This window comes from Hirundo rustica, chromosome 4 (genome assembly GCF_015227805.2).
Source record: "Hirundo rustica isolate bHirRus1 chromosome 4, bHirRus1.pri.v3, whole genome shotgun sequence".
Lineage (NCBI taxonomy): Eukaryota > Metazoa > Chordata > Aves > Passeriformes > Hirundinidae > Hirundo > Hirundo rustica.
In genome coordinates, this window is record NC_053453.1 from 12777868 (window position 1) to 12795885 (window position 18018).

General features: G+C 40.9%; 1 protein-coding gene across 3 annotated transcripts in view; it reads left to right on the top strand.

Annotated features, from left to right (window-relative positions):
* The window catches only part of LHFPL3 (LHFPL tetraspan subfamily member 3), a 244208-nt gene that overhangs the window by 162726 nt on the left and 63464 nt on the right, over positions 1 to 18018 (top strand). The gene's annotated exons all lie outside the window — the stretch shown is intronic.

Below are 18018 nucleotides of genomic sequence, written 5' to 3' on the forward strand. Positions count from 1 at the left end.
ATTGGTGGAGTAAGGACCAGAGCCTGGAATGGAGAAGAATCCTAGTTCTTGCTTGAGTGTGTTGCTTTGGGCTCATGGGTCAGCTCATGGGAATCTAGGATGCTGTAGTAACTGAATACTCATTTCTAGATTAAGTACCTGAAACTGGCTTGGACTAGTAATTTGTCACAGAGTTGCAGGAAGAGAGATGGTTTTTTACCAAGTGTGCACAGCCCTGTCTTATTTCTGCAGCCCCTTCCCCTTGTGCTCCCACGGCATCCCAGCTGAGTATCTGATGTGACAGATACCACAGAGGGCATGTCCCTGCCTTATCTTTTTAATGGGCTTGTTGTCCCTGAATCTGTCTAATCCCTTCTAAACCTGGCTGATACTGTCAGCTTCTCCAGCACTGCACTGCAGCAAGTTCCTGTTGCTCACTACTGACTGCTAAAGTACTTTCTTTTATCTGTTTCAAATTGATCCCCTGCTAGTTTCACTGACTGTCCCCAAGAGCAGGATTCTGTGTTCAGCTCATCTACCACCTTTGTAATTTTGTGGGCTGCTTCTAATAATAGCAAAGATATCAGGAGCTTTTCACCAGTAGATTTCTGTTTGGCAGCCTGTGTTGTGTGAAAATAGCTGGCCTCAGTCCTGCTCTGGAAGGACCATTATCTGTATACCTGGCAGCACCAGGGCAGTGGCCCCTGCTTGCTGGATTGAAGTCAGCACACTCAGCCCAAAGATAAATGGACTTGAAGATTGAATATCACATATGATTCCAGATCTGGGTGGAGCCTATTAATGTTGTGAGTTAAGGAAAATGTGTGTCACTCTCAATTGCGTGTGAGCATCTGTCCTGCAGGAAAAGGATCTTTTCCCTCAAGGACTGTCCCTGTGGCCCTTTCCTGCAAGGATAATATTCATCTGCATTTTAAAATCAAAATGCTTATCAGAAGGACATTCAGAGCTATGCCACAAGCACTTTCAGCATCACCACTCTGCCTGATTTGTCTACACCATATAGAGCTCATGTACCCAATAACTACTTATATCAAAGAAATGCATCTGTTTTGGCACCTTGTGAGCAAAAAACAGCTTCTCATCATCATCACCTCTCACATCATTGGCACAAACCCCTGCCAGAACATTTGGTTCTCAGCATGTCTGAAAAAATCATTCAGCATCTCAATTTCCTTGGATAAAACACAGAAATATACCACACCACTGGCTTCAAAACAAACCAGAACTCAACAAAAAGGGACTTATCCCACTCTGCCCTTCACAATCAAGCCTAATGATCACCACTTTTAAAACTGGCTTTCAAATTAAGTGAAAAAGTCAACTTGGCTTCTATAAAGGATATTTTCTCCCCTCTTGTCACAAAAAGCTTCTGCTAAGTGACAACTGGGCAAGTCTAAATCTCCCTGAGCCCCCCAGCATTTACCCACCTGCATGTGTTTCTGCCAGGCACAGCTTCAGCCCTAGGGAGACCCAGCAGAACACAGCAGTGGCATCAGTCTGTACCACTGTGCACTGAACATGCATGGCTGTTTTGATATTTACCCCACAAACTATGTCCCCTTGCCCCCTTTCAGATTAAGAGATAGTGGAGAAATACTCACCAGCATTAGTTCACATGCAGAGTATCCATGCAACTCTTGGAAATGGTCAGGATGTGAAAATATTGCTATGTGCAAATAGCACTAGCATATCTCCCATATAAACAAAAACATAAGAGTATGGATATAGGTCATACTATCCTCAGCTCTCCAAGCTGCTCCTACAGTGTGAAGACAAAGCCCTTATAACAAGTAACCATGAGTGTCAGATACTCTTCCATCCTTTCTTCCCCCTCCTCATCTACATGAGATCTGCCTTCAAGCTTGTGCTGGCTTCTGCTCCTGGATTAGCAAGTATGGATGAGGAATGTCCCTTTCTCATGGAGGAACCCCTGTGCTGCTGCTGCCTTCCAAGGGACAAAACTTATTTCTAGATTGTCCTGACTGTCCATTGGGTGGGATCCCAGTGACTCCTTCCCCCTCATGGTGGTGTTGGCCTGGACATCCCATAATCTGTGATAAGAAAAGGATCCCTTTAAGGGACAGTAGTGGCTCCATCATGGCTGCACCTAGAGAGCAATCAACACTGCACCTGAGAGGAACCTCTATTTGCCCTATCAGCTCATCCTCTGCTGCTGGGACTTTGCCCCATGCATGTGGGTGACATGATGCATTAGCTCAGCAATGGGTAAGACACAATAAATTAAGTATGAGAATCACAACAGTGCTCATTTATGTGGAAAAACCTTCAGTAGGAAGAAATTATTAGGCAATGATCAGACATTTGAGCAGTTGTTTTTCTTAACCAGGTAGTTTTGTCTGGAGGCTTTGATGCAGATCAGCTCATTTATGAGAGTCTGTGGTAGCTGAGCAAGTACCTATTGCCACAGCTGTCTGCACATTTTGGCAAAGAAAGAGTTAAATGTATATGAAACAACAGGATGGCAAAAAATTGAGAAGAGGACTGAAAAAGAAAAAGCCATACTTCGTAGTTTTCATTACCATGCTGAATTGTCCACCTGCTCTGTGCTTTTGATGCCTACAGTTCTATATATTTACATAGGTTAATGAATGCTTGTAAATAAGGAATTTGTCTTAAAATTATTCATGGCAGAAGATGGCTGTGGTTTTATTATAAATGGAAGTTACCTTCTTCACTACATGATAAAAATAGTGCTTGCTCATTTCTTATTTGCTTAAGTGTGAGAGCAAACTACCATACAGCTTTCATATTCCAGAACTGTAACTCAAGTTGGGCAGAGTTTCTTCAGCTTATAGTCTCTTTAATGCAGTTTCCTAATATTACAAATTTTACACAATAATTCATTATTATTTATTCATTAATTATTTTAAAACCTGTCATTTGAAGGGAAAAAAAGTATTTATAAGAGGACTTTCATGTTATTTTAAGCCATTAGCAAAGGAAGGTAGAGAACCGTATTACATGGCTTTCTTTAATTCATAGGAACTAATGGTAATGACTTAAAGGCCTGTATGTCATTAATGTCATACAGGGCACTAACAAAAATAGTCGTAATTCATCTTAGCTTTAAGCTTCCTCAGCACCATTTTGAGTGACCCATCAACATCAGGCACAAACCTTGATGTTTTGTGTAATTACATGATTTAACATTTTGAACTGTAATGTCTTAATGACAGAAAATTTAAGTTTTGGCCAGAGGTTGACAAGATCAAATGAGAAGTTTCCAAAATAAATTGAGAGCGTAAGACAACTATGTTTATGGTAGAAAGTGGTAATATGTTCTGCATTATGAGTGATGAATACAAGAGCATTCAGAAGACGCTATCCTGTTTGGTACTATTAGTCAGGGCAGGTGGAAGATGCACTTTGTGAACAGTTGTGGCTTTTCCAATGGACAGGGCAGCTTCACAAGCTGTTTGTGTTTAACAATTGACTCATCTTTGGGGCCCATGTAAGTAATATAAGCAATGGGTCACAAATAAGCAATTTGCATTAAAGACTTACAAGCCTAGAGCTGAAATAGGTAAAAAGAGCTAGGAGAGAGAAACTTTGAAGGATTCATCTACTTTCCAGTTATCGTAACTTACATGGACTCGAAGTACACCCTGCTGCTCCCAACAGCCACATTGCAGAGCACTCAGAGCAGGATGCCCAACCCAGAATTTGCCATCTGGTTGACACTCCACACCCTCCTTACTCTCCAGGTCCCTGAAGGCTGGCTCCATACATCTGAGCAGCAGTCACTGAAGATAAACATGCTTAAAGACAGAAAGTAAGGGCATATTGTTTCCTGGTGAGAAAGCAGCTTTCAGTAAAAAAAACAAACAAACAAAAAAAAAACATAAACAAAACAACAACAACAACAACAAAAACAGTAGTATTGCACAGAGAGTTGTGCACCTTTAGCTAGAGAATAATCTTCTCCAAACAGGAATAGCCTACCCATGGGATCACCGCTGCAACAGGAAACCTTCCAAAAAAGAAGGTTTTGCTTCTCTGAAAGTTGAGTGACAGCAGCTCACCTGCCCCGTGGAGGGATGACAGGACAGAATGCTCATCAGCTGCCACCCTTCAAAAGGACATGCAAATTGCTGCAAATTGCAAAACCCCTGCTTGTCAGCATGTAGTTCCCATGGCATGCATTCACAAATATTCAGGCCAACTTGTTCAAAATCAGCTATATTAATATGAATATTGAGACCCAATTTAAGTTTTCACAGATAGCTACAACACATAAAAGAATTATCAGCAGCCCTTGTAGTAATAAAGAATACAAATGCAGACAGAACACCATATGTGTCAGAGACACCTGTGACTACATTGAAAGGTTTATCCTCTTGCCTCAAAATAAGAATCATTAAGATAGCCTCCTTTCCAAAGGCAAAATCAGACTCTTCTTAAGCCCATAGTCATGAGTTCCAAGCTGGAAATTCCTGGCCCTCATTTCTAGCTCCAAAACATGATTACCTGCCATGTCAGCCAAGAACAAAGTTTGCCACAGCTGTGAAGAGCTCACATGTTCTCTTTGAGCTTCAACTGGTAAGTGGCTCATCTAGCATAGCACCATGGTAATTAGGTCCACTTGTTAATTTCCTTACATTCAATTACAACCTATTTTCCTTCAGGTATCACCTCCACAATGAGCTCCAAGTAGCTCTGAGTTAGCAGCAGACAAGTAGCACCAGACATATTTCATGTAAAAACCTGCAACTAGAAGCCAAACTAACAGATTTTTTAATACTTTTCCCCAAAACTTTTCTTCTTTTGGTAATACAACCATTTTACTGTGATTTCAGCAATATAAATAATATTGTAAAAGAGAAAATATAAAGACAAATGTGGAGATTCTATTGTGTTCAGCATCAGACAGGATATAATCTCTCCAGAATTAAGGTATCCATAGCACTGCTGTAGGATCTATGCCCCTGTATGAAGTTTCATACAAGGAGTATATGAACAGTCATTGGACCACATGCAGAACCTTCCTCTACAGTGTCTCAGTGTCATGCACTCTATTGTCCAGTGTGTGTGGAATTGTGTCACACAAAGCAGAACAGCACCAGCCAGAGGATTTTTGTTTCCCCCACCACAACAGTCTCCAGTATGTTGTACAGGACACTGATCTGCTGCTCACCTTGGTTTGAGGGTGTTCACTCCTTAGGTGGAAGGCTTTCAGATTCCAGCCCTGATCTCTAACAAGAAAGAATTTTGGAGGTTTTAATAGAAACTGAGGGGAAGAAGTGGGAAATGGGATCAGAAGTCAAGGGGTTTTGACACTTTAGAGTCTTCCTTTTGAAAATGTCTGGATTTTTTCTTATGAGCTTATGAGAAGCACATGCTTATGTAATAAACTAGTCAGATTTTTCTCCTGGTATTGAATGGAACCAAGACAAAAGTTTTTGAGTGGTGTCCAGAAAGCAGAGTTTGATTTCTGGTTCTCATACTGGGTCTATCCTTTGATTTTTACGTTTCTCTGTCTTTTAAATGGTAAGAATAAGACAGACTTTGTTGATATGTTGTGGTTCAGCAATAAGAGATGAATTAGAAGAAGTAAATGATGGTGAAATTATTAATGAAATATGTATTTCAAGATTAAGGTCTGATAAAAGTATTTTGCCCAGGAACTATTTTACCAATATGCTAAATGATGATACCCTTAAGAGGAGGCAAATGAGACATCAAGACTAAAAGTCAAAAGCTGATTAAAATACCTTATTAAATAAAGGTCAATCTTGCAATAATACTGATTGATACATCAGCTGATCCAACAGCTCCTTTCCAGCTCTACTTTCTATAATGAGAAGGTAAAATTAGTCCTAAACATATGCATTAATTACCTAACTATAGAAGCTGGAGACCATGGATAAAGAGTCCTAGTTCCCCACTGATTAATGAAGAAAGAACATAGTGAATTGCTTTCTGTCTCATAGGAAGATGTATCCCATTTGCTGTTACCCTCTGTAAGGACTCTCATACAATAGCCCAGTTAAAGAAATTCTCCTTCCATTTGATGAACTCATGATATGATGGACTTAAAGGATGGGTTCTTATAGGAAAACTTGCAGCAAAAATAAGTTAGGCAGCCTCAAAAGTGCTTTTTACATGGTATAGGGAACACAATGCATTGAACAGGTTCTGTGCTTAGCTGAAAAATTCTGTAGTGCAGCAGAGGAGCTGGATGCATGGGAATGGGGCATAAAGACATTAGACAGTGCTGCTACAAGCTACAAACAAATCTCCAGCCTGGTCAAGACAAGTCCATAGTGAGCCTGGACAGATCTGGAGACCTGTGTTGTTAACTTAACAGGAAGCCTATGCCCTGTTACAAGTTTACTGAGTTAGAAGGCAACAAGTCTGACTGTGCTATCACTAATAACTGCATTAGAAATGGTGTTTTGCAGTTTGGACAAAAAAAATCAGAGCTATTTCACAATATAGAAATATAAAAGGGAAGTAGCTGACAAGTATTTTATTCCAGGTAGGATTAGTGACACACAAAAATTATGATACTCCACTATCCTTCTTCCTTACGGACAGGAAACATTTGTAGGAGGAACATCAGAGAATGCTAATGACTCAGCTGCCCTTGCACTGATGTTTTACAACAAAGTGTTCATGCAGATGAAATAATGAAGGTTTATGCCAAGAATCTGGACTGTGACTGGAAACAGCTATTGAGAGGACATTTCTGCTGTCCAGTCCAGCCTACCACTTCCAAAGAGCTGTCTGAGCTGTTCTTATGTTTCTACCAGCCCTGATGTCTTGTCATCATACACAGAGGAAGCCCTTAGCACTGAGTTATAATTGTTCCTTCTTGCAGCAAGTTCCAGTGGTTTTCTTGGAAATCTTTATCATAGTTTAAAAAGTTATTAGTTTCAATATCTCATTCCACTGTGAACGCATTGTGATCCTTCTCCAGCAGTTTCCTAATGCCAGAATTATTTTCTATCTGCAAGCAAAACACCTGAAAATAATTAAAGGCAACTTCCTTCTTTCTGGGCATAGCATCAACAGAAATAAAGGCTGTTGTCAGTAGTTTTAGAATAAAGGAGCTATCAAAAAAATCCAAATGAAAGCAAAGCTAACAGCCCTGTTTCCTAAAGTTATATTCCAGGAAACATCCAAGTCATAGCTAATGAGATATTTGAGATATCTGGCTCTTTCTGCTTTTTGTACAGGTACAATTTACTACAGTATAAAATAAAAGTTGACCTACTTGGTGCTAACAGTGTAGACCTTTTTAGCCAGTCATTAATATATGACTTTAGTCTGGAACCTTAAAACTGTTGATTTTATTTCTGGACCACTTGCAGGGCTGATCTGGACTTTCTGTTGAGTCCCTCCTCTTCTCTTGAATGACAAGCTTGGTGAACTCCAGTTTGTTGTTCCCACTGACCTCTCCCTGGATGCCTGTGGAGCCTGGTCCTGGGACAGGCCCAGACTAGGGCATATTTTAGTTCCTTGTCTCCAGCATGACCCTGCTTAGCCAGAGTTTGCTGCAACTGAAAATTAGAGTTGTGCTCTTGATTTCTGAGGTCTCTGTCTGTTGACTTTGATAGGTCTGTACAGAAAACAGCCATGGAAGAGGAAACATATGTGATATTAATGGGTAATATGGCACTAAGATTGCTGTAGGTATGTCCTGGCTTTTTTCCCCAGAAAGATACACAATTGGGGAAAAAAAAAAAAAAAAAAAAAAAAAAAAAAAAAAAAAAAAAAAAAAAAGTGAAATTATACTACAAAGACATTTTTACAAATTTTTTTCTATATCATATCTGGAAGCTATTTTTTTCTAAATCACATTTTTAAAATAAATCAATTATTTTGTTCATATCACATGGTCCATCTTATTATGTTCAATCTTTCAGACATTTGGCATGAAAGCACTCCAGTTGTAGAAATATTTCTGGACACCTACTTCAAGAACATTTACCATGAAATATACTCAACCGACATGGTAAAACTGAAATTAGATGTTTAGATGAAATCCTGTTTGGCTAAATGTATATACACCACCACAGCTAATTTGATTTTACAAATCACTTTTGCCCTAGTTTTGTAAATCCAAAAATTTTCAGGATGATAATGTGCTGGCTTGAGGACATCATTGCACACAGTTATTCATCTTAAAATGTTCTTTCATCTCCAAGCACTTGCACCCTTCTAGGTGACAGCATTTGACACAATACAGACCATTACTCTGCTTTGCATACGCTATTTTCCTCAGTTCCTGCTTTCTCATGTTCCCAACTGATTCTCTCCTAATCACTGCATGTATTGTTCCTCTCTACTTTGTGCATGCTGAAAACAAATCTCACTGTTCCTTGTATGACTTTGTGTCTGATAGAGGCTGAAAGGATCAACGTGGTCATTTCAGCCACCCCTCTGTATCACACAGGCTGTAGGATATCCTGAGTCCTATCGACTTTATCAGCACTGTGTAAAATGTGGAATCAGAGCTGGACACTGTTCCAGGAGTGGTGCTGACTCTGCCGTGCCCAGAGGAGTTACAGCCCCTCTGCCCCTGCTCAGTGTTTCCTCTGGTGCAGCCCTTCTGTCTGCAGCACGCTCCGGCTCGTGCTCAGCTGGCATTTCACCCGCTCTCTGCCTGTGTGGGGACACGTTTCTTACTCCTTGATGTAGCTTTTGCATCAACCATGCTTACAGAATGAGCCATTTGGCAACACACAGGAAGAGTGCCTTGGGCCTCTTCACTTCAACCTCTGGCTTTTTCCAGCAACCTGGAGAAAATCTGGATGTTGTAGGTCTATCTGCTTCTTCCTCCCTAGGAGATGCACAGGAGACCAGCAGCCACCTTCTCTCTTTTCAGCATGTGTGCTGAATTCAGACACAAAAACCCAGTTCTCACAACAGAGTCAGGACGGTAAAGTTCAATCAATAAAGGCAGATCTTTGCAGTGTGGTTGCTCCCCACTGTCTGGTACAGCTGGAGACCCTGAGTGCCCACTCTAGGCTCTAACAGGTAGACAACCATCTTAAAATACTGAGGAAATCCACCAGAATATTGATACATAAAGAGAGAAATATTCTTGCTTCCTGAGCACAGAGGCAATAGTTTAGCTGTACTTTTACTTTTCTACCATAACAATATACGTTAAAGATGAGAGTACACCAAATAAGAGTTGAGAAAAATAGAAGTATTATGTAAATGCCTGCTAAAATGGATGCATCTGGAATCTCTGCAGAGTACAGTAATTCTGTTATTTAGTGATTACTTCAGAAAGAGCACATTTGGAAACCAAATTCAACTGGCATAACTAAAATGGACTCATTTTATGCAAAATGTTTACTACTGTTCTTTTTATTCTTAAGTAGCTTATTGAACCAAGATCCTCTTCTTTTTTCCCACTGGACAGTTTGGACCTAATTACACAGAGGAGAGGGGCAGGCTTCATTTTGTGAAACCAGTAAAATTTTTAGAGGAGTAAATTTTATCCATTACGGCAATTCATACAATTTTTAAATGTTCATGAATCTTACTTATACTAATTCTTAACTGCAGAAATTCAAAACGACGTTTTACAGGTGTTTTAACATTTGATGTGTATCAAATACATCCACATTTCCTTTCAAGAACTATCATAGCTAACAATAACATCTGGCTGACCCCTTGCAAGTAAAACTGATAAAGCAATAAAGATCAGACATCATATATCCTGCAGAGACAAATATTGGTCTACTAGAGAAAGTGGAAGTGTGCTAGAAATCATTCAACGTGTTTCAAATGTTAAGGAGAAGAGAAAATTGTCAATGGGTTGATTGGAAATTCAGTACAGAAGCCATGCTGACATAGTATAAAAGTGCTGTACTTACAGGAACAGCCACAAAAAAACAGTGTTTGCATCCTTAATAGAAATTCTGGATTTAGCAAAATGGAAAGAAGTAATTTCAAATGGTTAAGGATCAGTTTGCTTGGGAGAATAAAAATTTGTATCAGTGTTAAGAGGATATTTCTGTGTCCTTTGCAATCTAGCCTGCAGAATTCTATTGTTGAATTTCAAAAGATGGTTGAAAATCTCTGGGTATTCAGTGCTGTGTAGCCTCAGCACTTCCAAGCAGAGGCAGTAGCTGTCTGAAGAGCAAGACTGCCCGGTTTTGTCTGCTTCAGCTTTGTATGTATGCTCCCTGCTGCTCTGTAGATGTTAATTCTTAGCCCATATGGACAAAGATGACACGTTATTAGGAAAAATAAATCTTCCCCTATAACCATCAGCCCTGCTTTTTTCCTGGAGAGGACTGACAAGTTTACCTTAAATAAATCCCTAAAAAGGCTCTGTGAAATGATTAGAATTTGTATGTTTACAATGATGCCAGAAGATGAGCAGGTTTACACACTGATCAATCATTTATACACTAGTGAGCAGCTGACATCCAAGCCTGTGTCTCCTCATTTATCAAGCAGTTCTCACACAGGTTAGAAGCACTACAGTTGTACTCAGACACAAATACAGGTATAAAAATGTTATAAAAATGCTAAGTATGGAGGATTACAGCATGAATTGATAGGATTTCATACTTTGGAGTAATTTCTATATAATATCCTAGTCTCAAACTATTTGCCAAGGTCTCACCTTCTTCCCTAAGTCTAACTGGAGCTCATCCATTGCCTTTTAGTTGACGTGCTTGCAGATATATACAGATCATGTCCTCACCCAACACAGTCTCAAAAAACCTCCGTAGACAGCCTAACACTGACCTTTTTTCTCTGTATTATGGAAACTGTTCTTGAAAGAACAGCCTGGGAACCTCTGGGGAAGCTGGAGCTGGTGCAAAGAGGAATTGCAAAGGCCACTTCCTGGTTTTCTGGCTCTCACAGGGTGTCTCCTTTGGAAGGGAGATCATTTTTAGGCGAAGAGTAGATCTGACTTAATGAAGAAATATGAAGAGAAGTCTAGGAAGAGAAGTTCATGGTGCTGTAGTCCAGTAGTAAAACAGCAGCCAGCAGTCTGAGTCTGGGTCCAGGTGGTTCACCTGAAAGGGTTAGCAGCATCTTTGTATAATTTCCCTTTCCGCCCAAATCCTTACTTTATGCCTATGGCTGTGAGCACACATGCTTTGAGCTGCACCATCTTCTCAGCTTCTGTGCTTTTCACTTCCCAGAGTGGCCTCTGTGGAGTGCTCCCACAAGCCTTGGATGCAGGGGCTCAGGGGCACTGGAACGGACAGAGCCCTTCGGAGCACGGGGAGCACAGGCACAGCCGCCTCGGCAGGGAAATGGGGGAGCACTGCCAGGGATCCTGGTGGCAGGGGACATCAGCCCCACCACGGCACACTGTGTGCTGTCTAGATTATTTTTTACTGTTCTGGAGCTATACCTAAAACCCATCAGGTTGGTTCAGCACCATCTATCCCCGCTACAGCTGCATTGCATTCTGTCCCATTATTCTTCAGAATGTTCCCTAAAGCTCTGCATAGCGTTGAAATCACAGTTATCAGCCTTTGTTTGTCTAGACCTATAGTTAGGTTGCCTTCTGATGTAAATTAAAGTCTCTATCAAAAAAGTTGCAGGGAGAGAAAGTAAATTTCTTTCAAACTAGACATTTTAAAAGCAATGTTGAACATTCATTTTTATTCTCCTGTCAGATTTCCTGGGCTGTGCCTCGTTTCCACCTTGGTTCTCTTTTATTCTTGTTTTTCGCTGTCTTTGTCCCCTCTCTTTTCATAGAGCATGTCTTTATATACCAGTTGTTTAGAAAATATCTTTATTTCAATTTTATTTAAGATCTTCAACTTTCATAATCCCAGGACCAGGCATTTTCTCAATTTATGTTTTCATAATTAAAGGGGGAGAAAAAGAGATTGGATCATCATTTAAGCAGATGAAAACCAGAAATTAAAGGGATTTTTTAATGTATGTCTAATATTACTTTCTAAGCATTACCAATAAAAATGTTAAAAATTATATTATTGTTCTTACCCTGCTTTAGGAGATGAATGTTACCATATAAAAAGTGCATGTGGGCTGTTTTAGCTATAGCCCACTGCATTGACTAATTCTATTTTTTTAACAGGAAAAGAATGCAGTAATTCATCACTTGTCCAGTCTAGTTAACGTTTTGTGCCCTTTTATAAGAGTGGAATTTGTGAACTGGACAGCTTTGGCAGCTTGAGGTAGTTGGTGCTTTTCATTTCTGGATCATTGAACTCAAGCACAGCAGATATTTGACAAAAATTGACTGAAAACTGAATCTGGAGAATGATTGCTGAAGTATGTAAAAAAAGATTTTTTTCTGCACAGCTGATAGTAGACTAATGCAATAACAAAAAAATACATGCATCTTAACCCTGTGCTAGCAAACACTCTAACTGGGGAGACTGAGAAATGCAGAACATGTGTAGCTTTGGATGCGTTCATCCTTGGTCTGCTACCTTTAGCTATCTACTACCTACTGCCATAAAGGGAATTTACCCAGACATGCCTCTCAAGTCTCTGAACACCATGCTGTCAGTATTGGATATGATGCACTCAAAAAGGGAGGTCTCTTCTGAGCAGCGTTCATGGCATGCTCCTGACAGGACTGTCATTGAAGACTGGGCACGTGATGGACATGGGTGCCATGTAAATGTGTCAGGAGAGAGCTGCTGCATTTTGGGCAGAGCTTTGTGGGAGAGCCAAAGGTCAACTTTCCTGGGCAAGTGCCTGCCTTGAAAAGTACAGCATTCTCGTGGCATTCCCACTCCACCTTGCCATTTGAATTCTATTGAATCAGTCAAGTGAATTGACCTTGTACATGACATTTCTTTCTTCAGGTTTCCAAGAAACTTAGTCTCCAGTGGTTATGATTTTCCTTTGTCTGCCATTTTCTAGTGACAGAAGGACTATTGCAACAGCAATCAATATATTCAAAAATTTGACTTTAGTTTCAGCAATCTCACTGTGATTCCTTGTGGCATAATATGCTTGATCTTAAACCAACAAAAACCTTAGAATGGAGCCTTTTTTAATATACTGCAATTTCAATAACCAGTAGTATTTCAGGAAGTAAATTCTTTTAATGGATGGCTTTTGATTTTAAGTTTTGATTTAGCTGGATTTTTTTTTTTTTTTTAATGCTAGTACATTTCATTTTGATATGCAAAAATTCCTAATTTCCCCATCAGAATAATTTCTTTATGCAATTACATTGCTTATCTACCCACTTGTTTATCAATTCCCTTCTCTAATACATTTTAAATCCATTGTCCAATTTCAACAAAATTTAACAAGACTAACAAAAAAAAAATTAAAATTCCCGTAAGTGGCTTGAAGATTAATATATGAATCTAAAAAACCAGCATGTGATTCCAATAAGGGAAAGCCCTTAATAGCACTTGGTTAATCTCAAGTCAGATATGCCACTTTTCCTGTCTTTTCTGGATCGTCTGTCATGATAAAAAAAGTAGGTAGGGTACATGGAGCACATGGCATGTGTGTGTGTGTATAAATATATATACATACATATTTAAAAGTATTACAAACACGTTTAGAAGTATAAGGAAAGTGAAGACAAGTCCTGTAGCAAAGAGGCTCTAAGATACATTTGGGGCATGTGGGAAGCATGGGAGTTTGGAACTGTCTGGGGCAGGAAGGGACTCAGAAGTACTAGTGAGGGATCATAGGACATGAGAAAGACAAGAATCATAGAAGGAACAGGAGTCTAGGAGGAAATGGAGCATTGCTGTGGAGGAGTCATGGGGCCGTGACAGAGGAGCTGGGTCATTATATTCTGTCCATGTGGGAGAAGGAGCACACATGCTACTCATTGAAAGTCAGGCACTGATATCTTGTACCACTCATGCAACATTAGGCTTGTTTAATGCTGATCAAGAAAAAGGTTATTCAAGTATCTAAGTAACTCAAAAAGTATTTTGTGAAAAAATTCAGTTTAACTTAAAGAAAGCAGTACAATGGGAAGTCATGGGAACTCCGTTTTTCAACAAAAACTGCAAAAACTCTGTTTCAGTTCTTCCCCTATTTTTTCCACTGCTTGCTTCAGCCATTGAACTGAAAAATTGGCTATTTACCTAACAGTTATGCTTTAAAATATTTGCAACACAAGCACGGCCAATACCTTTCACTCAGAGCTTTGGTGTGGGGGCAGCTCAAAAAACATGCCAGGGAACTGGCACTGCCTATTGAGTTCTGGCTGATAAGATCTCAGCCTGTGCTTCAGAGAATTTGTTCCCTTGTTCAGACAAAGAAAAACAAAGTAAAACCAACAGGAACCTGCCTCTGCCAGTGATAATCTTCTAGGAGTTACTATCATTTCAGCAGCTGCTGCAAGAAACTTTCCTAAAGGCTGGTGCAGACAAAATAATCAATTCTCATCTACAGATTATGGTTCAAATGTGCCAGAGCTTACGCTACCAGGTTCATGAGATGCAGTCTACAATACTGGTTAAGGATGGGATGTTTGCTGCATCTGACAAACTGAATGGACCATGGACCTCTAGCTTCCAGAAAATAGGTATTATCTGGTTTTGATGAGCAATAGGCAAACAGTGCCCACAGTATAAGTGGTTTGTAGATAAGCAAAAAGCTATATTCACCAATCCTGTCAATCAACCCTGTGCAGCAATTTCCTTTAAAGAGTAAAAGATAAAGAAGAGCTGGTCTAGGAAATGCAACATTTTGAAGAAGCAGCATTTCAGTAGTTATGGCTAAGGAAAACGTGGGATTAAAGTACGTGCTGTTGCTGTGCTGCGTTGTCAGCACTTCTCTGGAGTGTGCTGCCTCTGCTCCAGGCCTCAGTTACCTTTTAGCCTGAACCCAGCACCTCCAAAGGACAGTGGGACTTTCGCCAGGAGAGTGGGCATGCAGGATAAACCAACATCACCTGATTCCTGCTGCAACTGCAATAAACTTCAGCCCTTACAGAGGTGTGAGTAAGATTTGAACCAAGTCTGTAACCTTTGTTATAACAAAACTATTAAGCTAGGGTTTTTTTTCTCTTGAAACAAAAACTTCACTGTGCTCTGTCCAGCTGAGTAAACCTAGTGATCAACCTGGAGTCAGGTTATAACTCCTTATTCAAAGCATCTGGAAAAAAAAAAAAGGGGCAGAATGCAAAGTTATTGGTACCCAAGGGAAAAGTCTTCTTAGTTCAATTGCTGTACATGCTGAGACAGCTTTAGAAGAGCATTGGTACATCTAAACTCGGCCTGCAGCAGCATACTCTTCATGCACACGACTCTCCGGGCTTGGGAAGGAAGGAGGAGCAGCAGCCCGGTGGCACCATGGTGGGGTTTGGAGCTGCTGGCCCTGAGGAACATGGCCTGTTTGAGGCCTGGAGGCAGCTGCAGCAGCGTGGCTCTGTACCAGCACCAGCTCCAGATGCCTCGTGCGTCAGCACGGCTTGGCGCTGACACAGCCGTCCTGGGTTTAGGACTCAGCTATATCTGCACAGCACCTTGTGCCAAGTGAAAGTCCTTTGAGCTGCTGGTTTGGTCTCTGCATTCCAATTCCTGTGTGTTGTTTCCTCCGGATATTGCTGAGATGCAGTTACACAGGATCACAGAACAGCAGAATTCTTTAGGTTGATAGAGACCTCTAGGATCAAGTCCAACCATTAACCCAGCACTGCCAAATACACCATTAAACTAAGTTTCAAGCGCCACACCTAAACGCTTTTTAGATACCTTCAGGGATGGTGATTCAACAACTTCCCTGAGCAGACTGTTCCAGTGCTTGACAACCTTTTCCATGAAGAGATATTTCCTAATATCCAATCCAAACCTGTCCCGGTGCAATTTGATGGACAACAGGGCAACCAATGGGCCAAAATCACAGAAGTTGGTTCAGAATGCATCTTCCATTAAACATCCATCCTTTCCCATACAGTCTCTACTTGCATAGACATTTCTTTTATTCTTTTAATGACTCCTTATTTCCATCTGGAAAGGAACATTTTGAACTTTTTTATTTTTGGCCACTTAATGTAACACAGTGCACAGATCCCAAAGCTAGCAGCCCACGCAGGACAGAGCCTGGCTCAGATCTTCACAGTCTCATAGCTATATTATTGCAGTACTGGTTGAGCTAAGAAACTCTGTTGACATGCATGACTTATGGGCTTGAGTGGAGGAATAACCCCCTGTCACAGCTGCATCCCCCCTTTCACACACAGGCAGCTGCACAAGGACCTCAGAGCTGTGTTACTTTGCAATGAACAAACCCCAAGCATCCCCCAGCATCACTGCCCAGTCTGACTTGTGGAGAGCTTGTCTACCTCTCTGCAATCAAAACAAATACAGTTAGAGACAGGAAAGGAAAAGTAATTCAGTGCTGAAATAACTACACTTAGCTGGATTCAAAATGAGCACTGTATTTGTTCAAAAGCACCCAAAAAGCAGAACAGGAGAAGGCTGGAACCAGTCCTCACCTTGAGGCTAATGGAGGAGGAGTGGGCAATCAAAAGGCGATTCCCAGTTCTGTGTGGCTTACAAAGCACGTAACTGCTCCATGCCTCAGTTTCCTGCCTGTTCTGCAGAGGTGCCAGCACTGTTTGCTTGCCTCCAGCATCTTCTGTAAGGATTTCTCAGCTAACACTTCTGAAATGGTTGGAGCTGCTCTTGAAGTAGATGCAATAAAAGTGTATATTACAGTAAAAAAAAACCACTTTGTTAAAATTAACTCTGATCAAACTGAGGAAGTTGAAAGGAAGTGCTGTTTTGTTCAAACAACCTAAGAGAGAGCCAAAGAGGCAAAAGGACAAATCTTGTCCTGCTCAGAAGGACAAGGCCAGGAATTGTAGGTGTCTGCACAGCGTGGCTGTAATTCCCAAATTGCCCGGCGTTCCTCTGGCAAACACAGGGGTGAGGTTGTCTATATATAGCAAGCAGGTCAGGATGTGAGGGGAGGATGGTAGTGCCGGTGGGGACAAGGCGGCACCTGTCCCTGGTGGTGCTGGGTGGCTCAGCAGGAGGCTGCCATGCATCTGTCTGCCAGGCAGGATCCATCCAGGGCTGAGGGCTGGAGCTCATTGCCTCCACGTTCTCATCAATGTTGTGCCGGGCTCCTCCGCACTCTGGTTGGCTCAGAGCTTTTCCTTTTCCACTAATGCAGGCAGCAACCCCTGAACCTGCACAGCACAGGGAAAATGTGTCTCATCCATCAGCAGGCTGAGCGGGACTGTGCATGTTGAATGACTGCCATGAGAAACTTCAGCGGCTGTAGCAACTGTTCTGGCTGAACTGCTGGAGATCAGCAGTGAGAAGCATTCACCAAGATACACACAAATAAAACTCATGCCATTGCTTTGATATCTCAGTCTTTGTTTGCTGCAAGCATTCGTATCAGTGATCATTTAACTCGCAGCAAATTCCAAGGAGAAAGATCAACCGAAATAGTTGCACATAATCCAGTGGTTTTCTGTTTGTCATGTTAGTAAGAAATCTTTGATTTTTCTTTTTCTCCTTTTGCCAAAAGTTTCAGATATTTTATCAGGAAGAAGAAAAACACCACAAGAAGTTACAAAAAAATATTAAATTCTTAGTAACTGATCATTTTTGATACATTGCAGCATGGCTTTTGGTCTGAACCACTATTATTTTCACTTTGAGATGAGGGAAATCAGCTTTTTCTTTACAGGAGTGAGACAAAATTAGGTTTTCTTTCTAGTAACTGAACTAAAATAAGGATTTATTGTAAGTCTATTTATCTTTTATATACACTTTTAGTCTCCATTAGAGTATATAGTCTCCATTAACAATTACTGTGTTGTGGCACAATAGGGTGCTTTGGGGACTCTGCTAATGATGTGTTGTATAGCAGCTGATCCAGAAGCTCATCACCACCAAATGAAGGAATTCCAGATTCCTTCATCTCCTCAAGCCTCTGCCCCTGGGTGCAGGCTCCATCCTCCTCCTCATGGCTGCAGAGCTGCATGTTGGAGCTCATAGAGAAAAAAAAAGAAAAAAGTGAATATACTCCTGTAGTGGTAGTCATCAGATCACAGAAGTGTCCCACAACTCCAGGGACACCCAGGCTGTTACTGCA